The following is an 18,737-nucleotide window of genomic DNA, read 5'->3' on the forward strand; positions in this document are numbered from 1 at the left end:
TTTGTCCATGACTTCAGTATATGCTATTTATTTATTCAATTAGACTAAAATATATTAGTTTTGTTATCTACTTATATATATTAAATGAACTTAAATGTGTTCACATAAACTAACTTATTAAATCTCAGAATATTTCTTTGAGGTTAATTTTATTCTTCTTATTATCTCCTTTGAATAGTTGAGCAAACTGAGTCAGAGAATAGTTTATCCAATGTATAACATCTAATTACTTGCAAACTAAGACTTTTGCAAAGTTTTGCCTGGCTTCAAAGCCTGTTCCCTTAATGACTACTACTATAGTTGGGGTTTTATTTTTAATTAAATCAAATAAATTCACAATTGGATGGCCTTGTCATTTACAGTTGAAGAGACAAATATTCAGAAAGGATGATGGTAATAATTTCACAATATTCCCTTAAATAAAATAGAAAGTTTAAGAAGTATGTCAAAGCTAAAAGACTAAAAAATTACTGTATAAACATCCAAGATTATTGTGCAGTTTAGCCCCAAAAAGATGTCATTCATTGATATTCTAAATGTTGTATCTTTACATTGGATGAAAGTAGTATTTATCTATCACTATAGCTATTGGTCTCTATCCAGTCACAATCTAAATTACACGAAGTCATGTCAGTTGTGTTAGTAAATGCTTTTTTGTGATCATTATAACTTAGAGGAGAAAGAGTTTATTTGGGGCTCATGATTTCATGGGTTCAGTACACTATCCACCAGTTTCATACTCTAGGCCCAAAGTGATGTAGAGCATCATATCCCAAAGGCTCAGAGTGAAGCCAGAATTGGGGACAGACAGTTAGTGTAGAAATAGGGGATCAGGTCAAATCAAGGAAATGGAGGCCAGGAAAGCCATCTGCCTATGGAAGTTGGAGACTGCCCCTGGGAGAATGGAATGTCAAGGATCTGTAGAGCCCATTGATTACCAAATTTACCTGCACTGGTCAGGGACTACAGGCAAGGAGCTGCTAATTAATGACCCCTGGGTCCTTACCTGGCTGAATCACTTTGGCACCCCCTGCCCATCTCACCTGTAAAACCAGGCCTAATCACATAGGCAGTAAGGAGAGATAAGTGGGGAGAGAACTGGAGAAGAAAAGAGACCTTAACCTATAAAAGATGTAGGGTGTGCTCACTTCTTGGGATTCTATAACATCAGCCATGGCCTTCCAGGGAGAAGTCTATATTATTACCTTCAAATAAAACCAGTTTAATATGCTTGCCTTGGCGTGCTTCTCTGATGTTCAAACTTCAGGAAGCAGAATTGTCACCAGTCAATGGCTACTCAGTTCATGGTAGTCAGGACACAGAAAGAGAGAAGGGATGGTGTTGAAGGAAGATGAACATCCTGCCTGCATACAGGCACCACCAGTTAGTTTGTTCAAACTAGGACATACTGATTAGAAGAAGGCTCTGTAAATCTAAGAATGTTACTTCTGAATATCCCTGCATTAACATGGGAGTTTTGGTGGAGACACCCCCTTACAAACCATTAGTGGTATACATAAATCAATGAAGTCCATAGAAAATATTTTGGGGAGTTCAGAGAAGAAAATGGAAACATATTATTTTACTCTTCAAATTAGAACTGAATTTTTACATAGTTATTAAATTGCAATGGAATAATAATAGGTTAGTTTTTATGAATGTAAATTTAATTTTAACAAATGAAATATGTTAGATACAAATTAACTTCATTTATTAACTCCATTTGTTAAAATATTTTGTTTCAATTTTTTCGGAAATGTAAACAATCTTATATAAATGTATTTTAGCAGCATTAACTTTAAAGTAGTTCATTAAAATATTTTCCAAATCTAAACTAGTACTTGAACATGTCACATTTTCAATGAATGTTTATTAAATAAATGAACAGGATAATTCTGCATATAAAATTTCATGTTATATTCAAAATTTCATTGTGTGGTATATATGTAATCTTTTATTCTCACTGGATTCATTTTTGGATAATTTATTTTGAAACAAATTCTAATGATTACACTGTATCTTACCTCTGAAATACTACATTGCTATTTTAAAGTTAGGTCTGAAAAACTTACATTATATTTGAGCCTAACAGACATAACATGATAAATAAAATCAGCTATCCATTACAAATAATAATTATATTAATAACATACTAAGCAAATTACAAGAATCTTACAATTTGACATTTTTCAATTTTGCATCAAATAAAGTGAAATACGAAGAAAATGGATTTAACTAGATTCAAAACAGCGAAGCCAGGCATACTACACCTATGTAGAAGCACAGATTTTGGAAAATATTCAATAAAAAAGATTTTGTAGAAAGTTAGATAATAATAATATCAGTCCTGAAAATGAGCCAAGGAAAGTGCATTGTCTCATGAGTCACATCATTTCTTCACATTCACTATTTACCCAAAGAAATGAAGACAATTTAGCTAATTGATAGATGCATACAATAACAATACTTAGAGTGAAGCATTATGGCCTACTGGTTGATTAACTGAGAGTGTAAACTGCAAGGTTTATTCCTAACATCTCTATTTTTTATGTAAACTATTAATATCCTTTTACAGTTATTTAATATTTAGTCATGTTTAATAACTATGCCCACAAGCCATTTCATTTTAAAAATTAACCTTTAAAATTTGAATGAAGCTTTGCGTATTCGCGCTGTTTTGAAATAATAACAATATGACTCTGTTCTTGGTTTTCTGGAGAGAAGCCTATACAAGAAGTGTGTGCCATTGTCTGGAAATGCTCAAGTCACTGAGTCACATGCAGATGGGAATGTTTGAAGTTGAATACAATCCTTTTTCTCCTTTGTGTCTTCAGTTTTATTGTCCTTTTCTATGAATGAGTCCTGAGCCATGCAAGAGTGCTGAGGCGGTCTATACAGGCGGGTGTGGTCACCACAAAAAGAATGGTAAAGGTAATGGCGAGTGAAGGCAAAACATCCTAAATCAAATGGTAAATAAACATTGAGCTGCGTGACACTCTTTTATGGAATTGTTGAACAAGGAAAGACGTTTACCTGTGATAGGTTTGTGACAATTCTCTGTGAAAAACATTATGCTTATTTCTCTCCAGAGAGAGTTAACAGATGTGAGAAAATAGACACATTGTAGGAGGAACTTACAGTGTCAAATAAATCAATTCATCAACTAAAATAATATTTTAAAAAATGACTAAAAACGACGTGTTACCAACTTCAAATCTCCCCTGCTCCACCGGCCAAAAATTAAAAACTATTTTCCAACCATTGAGTATGTAGGAAAATACAGTGCTAATTCTGAGGGATGGGACCACTACTTTGAGACTAATTCCAAAATACTACTTTTTAAGTAATATATAAGGAAATATTATAGCAGTAGCTCTAGGTATATTTATGTGATATAATATCAATATTATATATATGTGTGTGTATATATATATGTGTATATATACATATATACACACATATGTGTGTTTGCATGTGTATATGGCTATTAATCATAAGATAGTATATGTCTTCTCTACTTAGGTAAAAACCCAAAATTTTAAATAAACTGTACAGCCTCAGTAGACCTTTGGAATTATTCCCTGTATATCTGGTGAATATTTTTATCTATGTTATTAACTAAAGCCACACTCACTTATATACATTGATACAGTGGCATTCTTCTGTAGAAGTTATGCTAATTCTCACAATTACAGGCCTGAAATAAATATTAGAAAATTTGAAGATATAACCGGGTATCACTTGTTTCAACAATGTAATTACCCTTTACCTTGGAACTAGAACCGATTCAAGTTATACCCTGAACAATACTGTAAACAACCTATAAATAAGTGGAAATGTATTTACAAAAATAATTTTAATCTACAGCAATAAGTTTTCCTTAATATCAATTCATATTTCATCTTTCTTCAAGGAATAAATGTATATTTTTATTCTTTCTCATCTCAATTGGATTAAATATGTATTGCTCTCATAAGGTACCTAAATTGCATAAAACTGTATACACTAAAACTTAATATATCACCCACATATTGATTCCCTTTTTCAAATGTGTGCAGACAAAAACACATTAAAAATTGATGATTTATTATTGAAATAATAGTAATCATGGGTGACCATTTATAATGATATGTACAAATGTGGATTTTAGATACTACAGAAGGAGTGCCTTTCAAAGTAAAGATTATTACTGTTAAAATCATTGTAATCAACATCAGAATGAGTCATCACATTATTTTCAGTGTTTGCCCTCAACTCACTAACAAATATTCACATCATGAAGTCTATTTGATCAACATTTATAACTTGTACATATCACAGGGGTTCAGTGTGCTGTTTCAATACATGCACATTAGGGCTGGGCTTGAGTGCTTGCCTAGCATGTGTGAGGAACTGGGTTCCATCCTCAGCACCACATAAAAGTAAAGTACTGTGTCCATCTGCAACTAAAAAAGTAAAATGAAAAAAAAAAAAAAATACAGGAACACACAGTGCACTGATCCAACCCTGCTGCCCTTGACCCACCTCCCCCTGCAATTTCCCACATTCTATGAGTTACTTCTGCATGTTTGGGTTGACTTTTTAAAACTTCTACAAATTGCATAAAACATGGAGTACTTGTTTTGTCTGTGTCTAGCTTATTTCACTTAAAATTATCCAAAGATGTTAGATCATTCCAACATGGTAATCTATATAGGAAAAAAATGTTAATCAATGAGAGAGAAGGTAAAAAGATAAATTGCTGACTGGTGAATAAATAGGCTAGATAATAAAAAAAATTTGAGAAAAATGCAGAGTCATAAGTAATTAAGTGATAGACAACAACTGATACTTTAGCACTAAGTAGCATATCTTTTTAAAAAATCTTTTTAGATGTCCATGGTCCTTTATTTTATTTATTTTTATGCAGTGCTGAGAATCTAAGCCAGTGCCTCACACATGCTAGGCAAGCACTTTACCACTGAGATACAACCCCAGTCCCAGAATATCATTAAAAAAAAAAAAAAAAAATTTTAGTTGTACATGGATACAATACCTTTACTCTATTTATTTCTATGTGGTGCTGTGAATCAAAACTATTTCCTCATATGTACTAGGCAAGTGCTCTAACACTGAGCTATAACTCTAAGCCCAGTAGTAGCATATTTTAAACATACCGTATAAACATTTATGACTGGGGGGCGGATCTTACTGTAGTTCTGATGTTCTGACAAAAACTTCATTGTAGGTGCTTTCTGTAAAATTATTTCACACACAGAAACATGCAATTCATTTGTGGTTCTGCTGGTCTTGTTAGGCTGAGCAGTGAAATCCAAATTCATTCTGCATATCACATTTTGGTGTGTGGGCTGAAGAAGCAGTGCCCCTGGTTATCAGGGGTGTGCTTTTTGTTTTTTTTTTTGTTTTGTTTTTGTTTTTTTTTTTGGTGGCGCTGGGGATTGAACCCAGGGCCTTGTGCTTACAAGGCAAGCACTCTACCAACTGAGCTATATCCCCAGCCCTCAGGGGTATGTTAATTTCACTGTGAATCCCCTCAGTGTAGGAACACCAACCAACCATGTTTATCTATTCTTGTACACTAACGATAGATTAGCCGAAATCAGATCACACTGATACACCCGGCATCAATGGAACAATGACACTCTGACTTGAGTTGGAGCCACTGAAAAATTTCATCTCAAAGAAAGAGGTGTGCTGAAAAAGAAAAACAAAATAGTCCAGCAATAGCCTAATTGAGCACATTAATCTTATATATATTTTAAAATATAGCTTAAAACAAAGCAATGTCAAGTATTTTCACAAACACTTTTCAGTTTCAAAATTTATAAACTATGTAGTTGTTTCCTCTAAAGAAAATACCTTTTTACATACAAGAAAATTAGAAATAAAACTAATACATTTTACTCCTAGGGCCTTCACAAAATACCCAATCCAGAAATCAAAGTATTAGGTCACTATAGAATATTTTATTAATTTGCTTTTATATTTTGTACAGAGATATCTAAAAAGTCATAGTCACATTATTTAGAAAAAAAGTGTGACTCAAGTGTAAATCAAACTCACAGAGAAATAATTATAAACTGATTTTATACAGAATACCAAAAAATGCACAATTAAATGCAATGTCTACTGATATTTGCATTTTGACTCTATGATATCCCTTGTGGGTGTGCAACTGTGACATTTACCATAACTAGAGGAATTGTACCTAATTTATTTAAAATGACTGAAATGCATGAATGATATCAATATAAATGAAGCACAATAATTTAAAGCATATCATTGTTGGACATTTATTGACTACCTTTAGAATATACATTTTAATTTTCAACAATTAGATAAAGTAATTGGGTGACTTAAAAGTGAAAATGTATACAATTTCCTTAAAGATCACACCAGAATTGAACATATTTGGTATTTATTAAAAAGCAAACATAACTTATGCAAAGTATTGTGAGTGGTATTTTTTCCAATTACAATGTTTTGTTGTTTTGCTGGACATGAGCAGGAATATTTAAAATTAATCTTTATTCTACTTTATTCTAGTTTACTAAGTGACCATTTCATAAGATATTTCATTAGGAAAAGAGAATCGGTCATTTCTACTCAAGTCAACTATAATAGTCATCATTTGAGTTTCAGTAAGAATAAAGATTCCAGTAAACTATATGCATTTAAATGGACATAAGTTGAAAGAATGATTTATATCTGTGTTTATCTCATGCAGTAATTGCAAGTTGCTAAAGAAATATTAGGCATGGACAGGTGGGTGTCGTCATGGGTGAATGTCTTGCTTCTTAGACCGTAAGAACAAATTAAAAGCTACACTTTAAAATTTTACTTATCACTTTGATTTTTCAGGCTGTCAGCTGTTAACACCCATAGGAATCATACACTATCATGTTCATTTTATTAAAAATAAATAAATGAATAAATACATAAATAAATAATGTGTTGTACTTTCAGTAACCTTCACCCCCAATTGCCAGAGTGTAATGAAATTCACAAGCAAATGAAGTAGATAAATTACCTGTGATTTCTAAGATCTGGGACATAGTCTTTAGAGAAGTTTTAAAGACATGTAAGGTACTTTATTCCACAATTCACAAGTAGGTTGACACTCTTTTGGTTTGACTAGCCCACAAATGAACCAAACTGTGGAGTTCAAAATTGAATCCATCACACTGGGAACACATCTATAGTGGTTAGGATTACAAATTAATCATTACACGTGTGTGAGTTTGGACCTCAGGTAATGCAATTAGTCATCACATAAAATGGGTTAGGCAACTTTGCTTCTGTTTCTCATTTAAGACAGAATTAAACATATTGATGCCATAAAACCATGCCATGTGCATATATAAAAGAGTTGAAGATGAGGATTATACATTATATTATTATATTATGGAAATGTGTAAGATTTTAACAGCCAAATGTGGCTGGTACATAAAGGACGTTATATAATTATTATTAGGTTAGTTCGTTTGTTACAGGATTGAGGATTTATCACAGACTGTGCTCTAAGTGTCAAAGGTATTAATCCATTTATTCTTCTTCAAAAATTCAAAAATTAGTGAAAACGATCATCTCTAATTTAAAGTTTACAAATGAAGAAAAGTGCCCAAGCTCACACATTTATAATTAGCACCTAAATTTAAACTCAGTAATCTGTCTCCTTTTAATCTAAAAAATGTCATTGCCATACTTTCATTCATTGTGGCTGAATAAAACTCCATTGTGAATACATCCCACATTTTCTCAATCCCTTCATCTATTGGGTGACATCTGGACTAGTTCCATAGCTTGACTATTGTGAATTGTGTTTCTATAAACATTGGCATAGCTGTACCACTACAGTATGTTTATTTTAGTTGCCAGTAAATGAATGGAAATGGAGACCATCATGCTAAGTAAAATAAACTATACTGAGAAAATCAAGGGTGGAATATTTTCTCTCATCAGTTGGAAACTAGAGCAAAATGAAAAAGAGGGGAGGTCGCATATCATAAAAATAAAGAGAAGATCAGTGGACTAGAAGGAGATCCAGATGGTGGGAGGAGGGACATGAAAAGGATGGAAATGAAATGAATCTAACAAAATATGCTATTGTATATATAAATATATCAGAGCACTTTGTAAATGTTTTGTGTATTATTTCCAGATAACTCAGGAGAGTATGCTTTAGGTTAATTTTTTGAACTTCTAACATTTTCATTGTAAGAGATTACATGTAAGTAAGTAAACTGCCACAAACCAGATATATTGCTGGAAGGAACTCATTAATCAGACATAGGGCTTACTTTTCCAAATTTGGAGCTTTATTATTTAGAATTAATACTTGTTTAACATTCTAAAAGAATAATATACTATTATTCCATATAACAAAGAAGTTGTGTTTGTTCTAACCTTTAATTCAGTAAGTTGTATTCCATCAATATCATTTTTTCTGATACTCAAATTGTCCCAAATTTGGCCAATGCAAGCTTCCCCAGCTGGTGCTAGAATTCTTCTGTCATGTTCCCATCTGGTATTTTCAGAATAAATTTGAAGCTACGCATAGAAAAATTATATTTTACAACACATTTAATATAGCAAAGAATTTAAAATATCTAAAAAATAATCTTCATATAAAGCAAGGTTTAAACACAAATGCCCTAGTTACTATGTATTCTTAATATAACTGTAATATTTTGAAGAGAACATAGTGATTACAGAAATTACAATAACACAACTTCAGGGTTAGGATTGCTGTTATAATTTATTTTTAATCTGAAAATACTGATTATTATTTCCAGCACAGAATATTGCAATATTTAAGACAAATGCTTTGAAATGACTCATTTACTTTATAAAATCTATATTGTTCTGTTTAAAACCTTTCTTTCATAGAAAACACACTTTTGTAGTTTAGTTCATAAAGTAACTAAAATTAATAATATTTTAAAATGGATTACCAAAATAGAATATTCTGTAAGAAAAATTTCCATTAGTGTTTTGAAAGATTATTGTTATTAATACTACTTATCATGCCCACCTTATGTAAAACAGAGTTTTCTACCTTGTTCTGATTGAAACAATATTAAAAAGATTGAATGGAGTTCCAGATATATATAGTCATTTTTACCTATATAGTATATTTTCCATCATAAGTGAAATATTCCCAATATTTTCTCTTTGTTTTTAGTTTCAAATTTCTGTGCCTTGTCTGGGAGGCTGTTCTACCAACCTCACATATACTTACAGCTACATCTGCCTTCATCTGTTAAATGAACTGGGGGATCTAATAGGACCTCACACAGGAGTGTCATGTTCTAAATAAGATGAGGTGTCACAGGAAAAGGCATTACATTATCCTACTTGCTTTTTCTGTCACTGGACACTTACCCATTTCCTGTACAACTTGCTGCAAATGCATGCAGTTCTTGCAAAGGATCTGGTTAATTTCCTGTGGTGTTTCATAGTCCATTGCCCTCTGTCCTGTTGTATTCTGTCTCATTGTGTTCAGGTATATTCTTTCAACTAAGTTTTGAATTCTATCTGTAAACTTAGATTCCTATTTCACTAATGCATAATAAAAATCAGTTAGATAAACACTAATATGAAAGAGTTACACACACTTAGTATTATAGTATATATCCTCACTGAAGAAGTATGCTATTTTGAAAAAGATCTGTAGGCAGGTTGACTATACAGAGTCACTGAAGGAAAGAACAAAATGAAAGCATATCAAGGAATTGTATTTAATTTAATGTCATTCTCTTTGAAAAAGTTCAAACAAGTTGATATTGGAGGAGAGTTTAAAAAATCAAAGCCTTCTTACACACTCATTTACTATTCCATTTCATTATAAGCCCTCTGTGTGTGATGCCTGAATATTATACAAAACCATCCACTGGTATCTAACATTGATAACTCTCTATTCTTCCCGGGTAGAGAGCTCAACTATTACTGGACTTTGTTCAGGTTCCTCTCAATAGATTCTGGAAAGAGTAGCCATCACACTATGGAACATATTATTGCCCTTCTACTTTAAGGCTTCTGTATACATATTTCCTTTTTTAATTGATTAATTTGTATTGAAATATAGTATTTGCATATCTATATGGGGTACTTTATAGGAATACTTGTACGCAATGTGTAATCATCAAATCATAATATGTATTTCTATTGCTTCAAACATAATCATTTTATGTGGTAGGAATTTCATAAACTCGTAGTCATTTTCAAACTATACATATTATATATGATCATGTCATTGTTCTATGAGCAGGTCTTTTGGACCTGAAATGTTTTTTGATGCTTTTGATGCTTCCTTCATACTTTGATAGTAACCCAAATGCCCATTGGTTTGATTTTAAGTGTGAACACTATATATGCATGCTTTGAAAAAGAAGATTATGCAAAAACACAGGTGTTTGCAAATATATTTTGTGATCTTTTTTCTCATCTTACTTAATATCTTTGTTGTATATTTTTGTCCCTCATGTACGACTGCCTATTATGAGAAAAAATAAAATAACTTTTGTACAAATTATACATTAAATACTAGCTGCTCATTTTTTTTATTTTTACAGACTGCATTTTGATTCATTGTACACACAGGGGTACAACTTTTTGTTTCTATGGTTGTGCATGTTGTACATTCATATCATTTTATTTGGAGTCTATATCTAAAACAGAGAATAGATGTTCAAAAAACAATATTCATGTAGCTTCTAGGACTTTTGCAGGTGTTAAGAGGATTGACCAATTGAATACTTTTGACGTGAATCCTTTGAAGTAATCACGGATGTACCACACAAAAAAAGAAAATTCTCCAGTGTATAATAAGACAAATTAAACAAACTGGTTTTTTTTTTCTTTTTGCATTTCATGTCTTCTTGAAACTGTAAATGATATGAATTGTAAATTTTTATTAGCAAGAATTTCTTTAGCTTATTGTTATCAATTTTTCATAGAAAAGAGCGAGTTCTTACTCAATCTGTAGTGGAAGAATTTAGACTTCTGACCTACTTTTCATCTATTCTTTGCTACTTACACATAGGAGCAGTATCTATTACAATGTGAGGGTCAGCTATGCTATCCCAGTCAACTAAACAGTAATGATGTTTAACTACTCCAATCAAAAATCTGAAACAATTTCTTTTCAAAATTTAGGAATTTTTTTGATATTTATATTGCACATTCTATTGGTAGTTAAATAAATGGACAGGTTTTTAACTCAAATAATGTGAAGTGTCCATCCTTATGATTTCTAGAAATGCTTATGAAACATATTTGGTCAATGGACTTGCAAAATTATAGTTACATGATAACTGTAAAGTAGTAAGAAAGCAGATAATGGTAATTTGCAGTTCATTCCTCTGAATAGTACAGGTGTCAGACTTGAATTATTATAATCAGAATTAATTTAGAACTGAAAATTTGCTGTGAAATAATTCATAAGGAAATTTTTATCCACAATAAAATCAGAGGTTTTTTTTTCTCTCATTCTTATTATTTTTTGTAGCAATCAAAGCACATTTATGTGTGATATATAGTGGGCTTATTTAATTAGTACTTTCAATATCTCAGAATAAAAGAACCTTATCAGATGATTCAAAAATATAGAATATAGTCTGATTTTGAAAACAAAAACAATTTTTAATTGATTACCCTTAGTATCCTTATCAGGGTATATTATTGCTATTCAAAGACTGGGCAATGAGGGAGAAAATAAATATTTAGCAATTATATTATTGGTATAATTTTCACATAGTTTGAATAGCAATATAAAAAAAATCAATAGATTTACAAGTCAACAAATGTGTTTTAGCATCTTAATTGATGTAACTTTTGTGAATTTCCTTAAAACGTGGTTTATACTTAGATATTTACAACAAAAATATTTTCTCCTTAGAATTAAAAAAGGGGGATCTCATGAAAATAGAAGGGATAAGTTAAGTAGAGAAAGGGAATTGGGCAAAGGAGTGGGTGAATTCTGCTTTTATGTGTATCTTTAATGCATCAGTTAAAATCAATTAATAAACGTAGAAAAATTACCTATGGTGTAGATAAAGGTGGTCAAGGAGTGGGAGGAGAGGAGGAAAATAGAAGCACTGTGAATGAGATTGAGCAAATTACATGCAGTATGAATATGTCAAATGAACCCCATTATTATATGTAATTATAATGCACTAATCAAACCTTAAAATATATGTGTATTAAGTTTAGTATGTACTAATAAAACAGAACACATATATATTAAATTTAGTATGCTGATATGAAATATGGAGACATTTTGATGTTCTAATGTAAAAATAGATTATTTTATAATAATCTATTATACTATTTATGTATAATAGATACATAGTATAATATGTATAATAGTATAATATGTATAATAAACTATTATACATGTACATAAACAATTAAATAAATGAATGGTGGGTGGTAAGGGCCACAGTTTCGTGATTTGAGTGTGAATTCACATATGAGCAAGAAAAGTCTCAAATGATTTATTTAGTAATGGATTAGAATTGAGGATATCAGTATGAAATTATGACTAACAGTACAGGTACTGATAAATACATGTAGAGATGTTTATAAACATGTATAGGAGAGTTAGCATGCACACATATTTTCTTTCTCTGTTAGTTGAGAGGTCTTGGAACAAAAGCAGCTCTGTAGCAATGAGTATACTGAGTAGCCAAATCTTTATTTGAGACATCATTCTCCAGTAGACGGAACCAGGACTCCTTAGAGAAATAGTGATTTCTCTCATAGGATAGGGAACACATATACAATGAGTCTGGAAAATCTCAGACTCATTTTAGTTTCAGAAAGAAAAAAAAAAATTGCTTAAAAACAATCAAATTTTTGTAACAATATATCCAAGCAGCAGAAGAGGCAACTGAAAGACCTCTTAAAGTCTAAAATTACTACAGCTTTAATACAAATCAGGGCTGTTTTATAGATAAAATATAAAAATAAATATCCATAAACCCCAAATGATTTAAATATGTGATTGAATTTACAATAGACAGTTTCCCACGCTTGAGAGTTACAAATACCTTTTGCATATTCTCTGTCCTTCAGAGAGGTGGGATCTAACTCCTCACTCCTTAAATGTGGTCTGTAGATACTGCTTCCTTTGAGGGCAGTATAAGGCTGGGGAGAGAAGAAGAATGTGATAATGGGGAAGCACACCAGGCTCTATCTCCTACAGATGATCAAGTTCAGGGCCAAGATTGGTCACTCATATTGCTAGCGTGTACCTTGGTAATGTGTCGACACCACTTTACTTCTCTTGTATTTTTGCCAGGAACACATAATGTTCCCTTAATCATGATAAAAGGCATCATTTATGTTGAAAAGCAGGGACATTATAGAGAACACGTGGCCTGGGTTCCCCAAAACTGTGAAGATCAGTGAAACCTAGGTAAGCCTGAGAAACTCCCAAGCACCCCAAGGAAAGGTGATGACCAAATGATAGTGGTGTCCTAGAGGGGACTTTGGGACAGAAAAGAGATACTATGGGGGAAATCAAGGAATGTGAATAAGATCTGTACTTTAATGAAAAGCAATCTGTCAATGCTGATGTATTAATTATATCAGTTGTGCTTTTTAATTGTAAGATATTAATAATAGGAGAACCTGGGCTGCAGGTTTTCTGTAAATCTCTATATTACCTTCACAATGTCTCCATAAGTGAAAATTGTTCAAAATTGTTTACCATGTAAAAATTAAAATATGGCTGAATATGTTTAACAATGAAAAATATTTTTGAACAGTCACCAATAATTAAACTTATGGAAATGCAAATGCTTTATTTTTGATAGTATATATAATGACACAAGTCCTAATAATGAAAATGAAGAACAGAAACTATACACAGCAATTTAAAATGTAAGATCTGACAAATAAAAGCATACTTCATTAGTTGCTCTATTTAAAATATTATTTAATTTCACTTTTATCCTATGAGTTGTTCTAATCACATTATCTCATTTGGCAGAGTAAAAATATTATAGTTATTACTATATTTTTTCCCATATTACAATAGAAGTAGAGAATATTTTGAGCCCAGCTCTTTTTTGATCTTGGTAACTCTTCCATGTTCTTTTATTTGTTTGCTATTTAACTTATTTATTGTATGCTATTAAACATTTGAAACACATATTTCACTTTAACATATTGGTCAGTTTTATTGCTTTGTTCCTATATTTGACATTTTCACTGAATTTTGTCTGCTCTTTCATTAGTTGTTATGTGGCTAAGCTATTACATTTTTCTTAATTATTGCATGACACTTTTATTATAGTACAAATATGTTTTTATTATCTTCCACCACATAATTTTTATTGCTTCTGTTTAGTTACATATAACATTAGAACACATTTTGACATAATAACTTTTTCTGTACCTCTTTCCTCCTCAATATCCTTTGTCTGCTCTATGCCTCTTTCCTCTATTTTGATGAAAGTTCCTCTCCCTTTTTTTCCTTTTCCTTTCTCCACCTTCTCCATTTGGGATTAGCTTCCACATATCAGAGAAAATATTTGACCTTTAACTTTCTGTGTCTGGCATATTTCACTTAGCATGATAATCTCCAGTTCCATTCATTTACTAGAAAATGTCATAATTTCATACTTCATGGCCAAGTAATACTCCATTGTGTATATATACCACATTTTCTTTATGCATTTGTCTGTTGAAGGGAACCTAGGTTGGTTCCATAGCTTGACTATTATGAATTGTGCTGCTAAATATAGATTTGGTTATATCACTGTAACATGCTGATTTCAGATCTTTTGAATATATACTGAGCAGTGGGATAGCTGAGTCATATGATGGGTCAATTTCCAGTTTTTTGAGGAATCCTCATACTGCTTTCCAGAGTGATTGCACTAATTTGCAGTTCCACAAACTATATGAGTGAACCTTTTTCATCATATTCTTGCCAACATTTATTATTATTTCTATTCTTGATAATTGCCATTCTGACAGGAGTGAAATGAAATCATAATGTAGTTATTATTTTAATGCAGTTTCACTGGATATGTGAAAATTTTTTTCATATATTTGTTGACCTTTTGTGTTTATTCTTTTGAGAACTGCCTGGTTTACTTTTTGCTTTTTTTGTGGGGATTCTATGTGTAGGGTTTTTTGTTTTGCTTTGTTTTGTTTTGTTTTTGGTGTTAGAGAAAGAATAGCCTGAATAGCACAAAATCAGCTCAAAATGCATCAGACTGAGGAATTAGACCAGAAACTGCAACTGCTAGACAAAAATGTAGGCCCAATATTCAAGAACATCAGCAAAGGAATTAACTTTTTTAATGAGACACAAAAGAATAAAAAAATCAATAAGTGGTATGGCATTAATTTAAAAAGCTTCTTCACAGAAAAGGTAACAAGAGTATGAAGAGAGAGACTATAAAATGAGAGAAAATCTTTGACACCTGCACCTCAGATAGGGCATTAATATCAAGAATATACAAAGAACTCAAAAAACACCAAAAAAACCTCAACTTCTGTTGTGGAGGCTAGAAATCAGCATATACCTTAATAATAAATAAATGGATTGACTGATAATCACCATTGTCTCAGAATATTTGATTTAGCTCCTGGATGTCTTGAGACATAATATATGAAATTATTTGTCAGGGTTGAGACATTTGTACAAATACGATTATTGCAATCATATTTGAACAGAAAAATGTAAACAACTACAAATGGAACACAATTATACTAAATAATTAAGTGTGGAAATTCAGTAAAATTCTCTCTGTAGCAAAGTGTTGTGTACAGATATTTAACAATGAAGGAAATTTTTAAATAGTGACCTTAATAACAATAAAGGTGATGGATAAAGTAGATGGGAGATCCATTGGTAGGCTATTGGAGGAGTTCTGTGATGCTAGTAATGCTCTGTTTTTTTGAATTGGCATCTAAGTTACATGAATATGCCAAGTTTTGGAAATTCACAAAGGCATGAAATTTTATTTTTATTTTTCATTAATGCACATTATATAATAATGTTTAATGATTACTAAGATATAGAATTATATACATAGTAAAATAAGGGCATAGATAAAGCTGTATTTATATCTGGGCTTATTTTTTAGGTCTTTCTAATATGTAATAAATTGTACACAATGAGTTTTCAGGGCAGAGATAAAGATTACATCATAGGCTGCAACACTTTAAATTTTTTTCCCATAACTTGGCGAAATGAAGAAACGAAGAAAAACTTTAGTATAATGCATAGCAATTTTTATTTTTTGTGAATTTTTATATCAGGAAATATTAACACTTATGAAATTATTTTATACAAAATGGAAACAATTATTCATTTTATTTTTATTCTTTTTCAATTCATATATTCTTTAGAATTATATGTTATTTAAAAGAATAAGAAATATAGGGGGCTCAGAATGTGGCTCAGTGACAGAACACTTGGTTAGCATGTATGGAGGTCCTGGGTTCAATCCCCACAAAACAAACAAACAAAGAAGCAAAAAGTGCAATACCTTTTTAAAAAAGAGTAAGAAAGATGAAAGGAAGGAATGAAGTTAAAAAAAAGAATAGATTAAGAGAATAAACAGATTTAAGTTGCATACAAGAAAAACTAACAAGAAGACTAGTTAAATATTAACACCAAAATAAATGTATATATTAATTTAAAATAGAGAAGATGGAAAAATTGTGGAGACATTGTGAACAGGTGAAATTTCCTTATCTACGAGTGCATGAGCAAAAATCCTACTATGCCATCGATGTTATAGGAGTCTATGTATAAAACAGCCAATGAGTTACTACTTATTCCAAAATGCATATTCTATAAATTCAATTTTATGGTCATTTCTTAAAATTAGAATGTTTTTCTGTTACATAAGTATTTGAAATTTGAAAAATAGGAATTTTGATGCTAAATATAAGATAATGAGTATAGTGTAGCATAAGCTAAATCATACAACTATATTTAATCAAAAAGCACTAAATATTAAGATAAGTGATTTCCATTCTCTTGTACATTTATTTATTTTAATTTTGGTTTTAACATAACTTTTTTATGAAAGATTTTGACATTACTATAATTGAACTTGAGGAAATTTATTTATACTCAAATCCTAGGGAGAGAATTGAGAGAGATGACACCAAATATTGGTTTTCAAGTGTGAAAGTGGAAGTAATAATCAATCAAGTAGCAAATGTTATTCCATGTAATGCCTAAAACCTTTCAATAATTTTTGAAATTAATTTATTTTCTTGTTACGTAAAATCTAAATAGAGTTTATCTGTAGCATTTGTTTTTCATAACATACAAAGTGACAGTTATAGTACACATTAATGATATGAATCACAATTAACATATTCTTTCAATCAGGTAATGCATGGAATCCAAAGAAAAATGAAGGCAAATCAAATATTAGAATATTCAGAGTCCACTATAAGAACAGAATTGAAAATAAATTTAAAATCAAAAGTCCAAGCAATAATCTATTAAGCACAAAGTACATATTTTAACACAATAGATATTTTATTTTATTTTTATTTAATTTATTTACTGTATTTTAGATAAATATTTTATTATCATTTATAAAGAAATGTAAAGTATACACTTAAAAATCAAAACCAAATAGGATCAGTTTTAGGTGAATAAATGGGAAATGTTTGTTTTATCCAGAGATACTTGAGAAATTTGAACATATATGCTTTCTTTTCTGAGACAGATATGTAGGAATTTAATTATTCAAGATAATTAAATTAGTAACATAAATGTGCAAATAGATTTACGTGAACACCATATCTAATCTTAAAATCTCAGAGATACTAAAACAGAACAAAATTAATTTAGCGTTTATTTAGATATAGTACTTTGTGGCCACATAATCAAATTGTCCAAAGTTAACAAAGGCAAAGCCAACAAAAACGCAATGATTTGAAATAGAATGATCTTATCACCAATTATATAGGATATCAATACTGTAGGTGTACAAAGAAGATGTTTCTTCAAATGAAAATAATGTTGATATGTATTGATCAGATCTTAATTCACAATAGGTAAGAAATTAATGACCAGTACATTTTTATCTTTTTCTCACCAATGAGTTCTACTACATTTTAGTAATATGAACGGACACTTTTGAGAAAGTTTCATCATGGAATTACTTCACAAAAGGCAAAATATGAAACAAAGAATAGTTATTTTTTTTCCTCTATGGGAATTTGCTTTAGTTTTATTCAACTTCAAAATGATCAATTTGTAAAATAATACAAATATAAAATGTAGAACATATCTAAAAAGTAGATCATTATATACTAATTTCCAATAGAGCAATAAAAAGTTTAATAGTCACAGACAATTTAACATTTGCCTCTTTTATTACCAAAGAAACACTTGGTCTGTTCATGAATAGCAATTGCCATATGCATCTGTAATTAATTACAAATTATCTACTCAACTGGTAAAACCTGGCACAGCTGGGTTTTTCCCCCCAAAACTCTGTAAGCATTGAAATGTTCATTAATTTCTACAACCATATGTACATTCACGTTTTTGTAATCCATAAATCTAATTATACTTTGAGATTGTATTTCTTGTTGATCATTATAAGCATTAATATTTAGTCAATGAAATTTGAAATCTTACAACTAATTGCTAGAATAGATTTTGTTTACTCTAATCGTAGGAAGATTTCATGCCTATTGCACTTCCCATTTTTCTAGTGTGAATAGTCTTGCTAGGTACATTA

Source organism: Sciurus vulgaris (genome assembly GCF_902686455.1).
Source record: "Sciurus vulgaris genome assembly, chromosome: 6".
Lineage (NCBI taxonomy): Eukaryota > Metazoa > Chordata > Mammalia > Rodentia > Sciuridae > Sciurus > Sciurus vulgaris.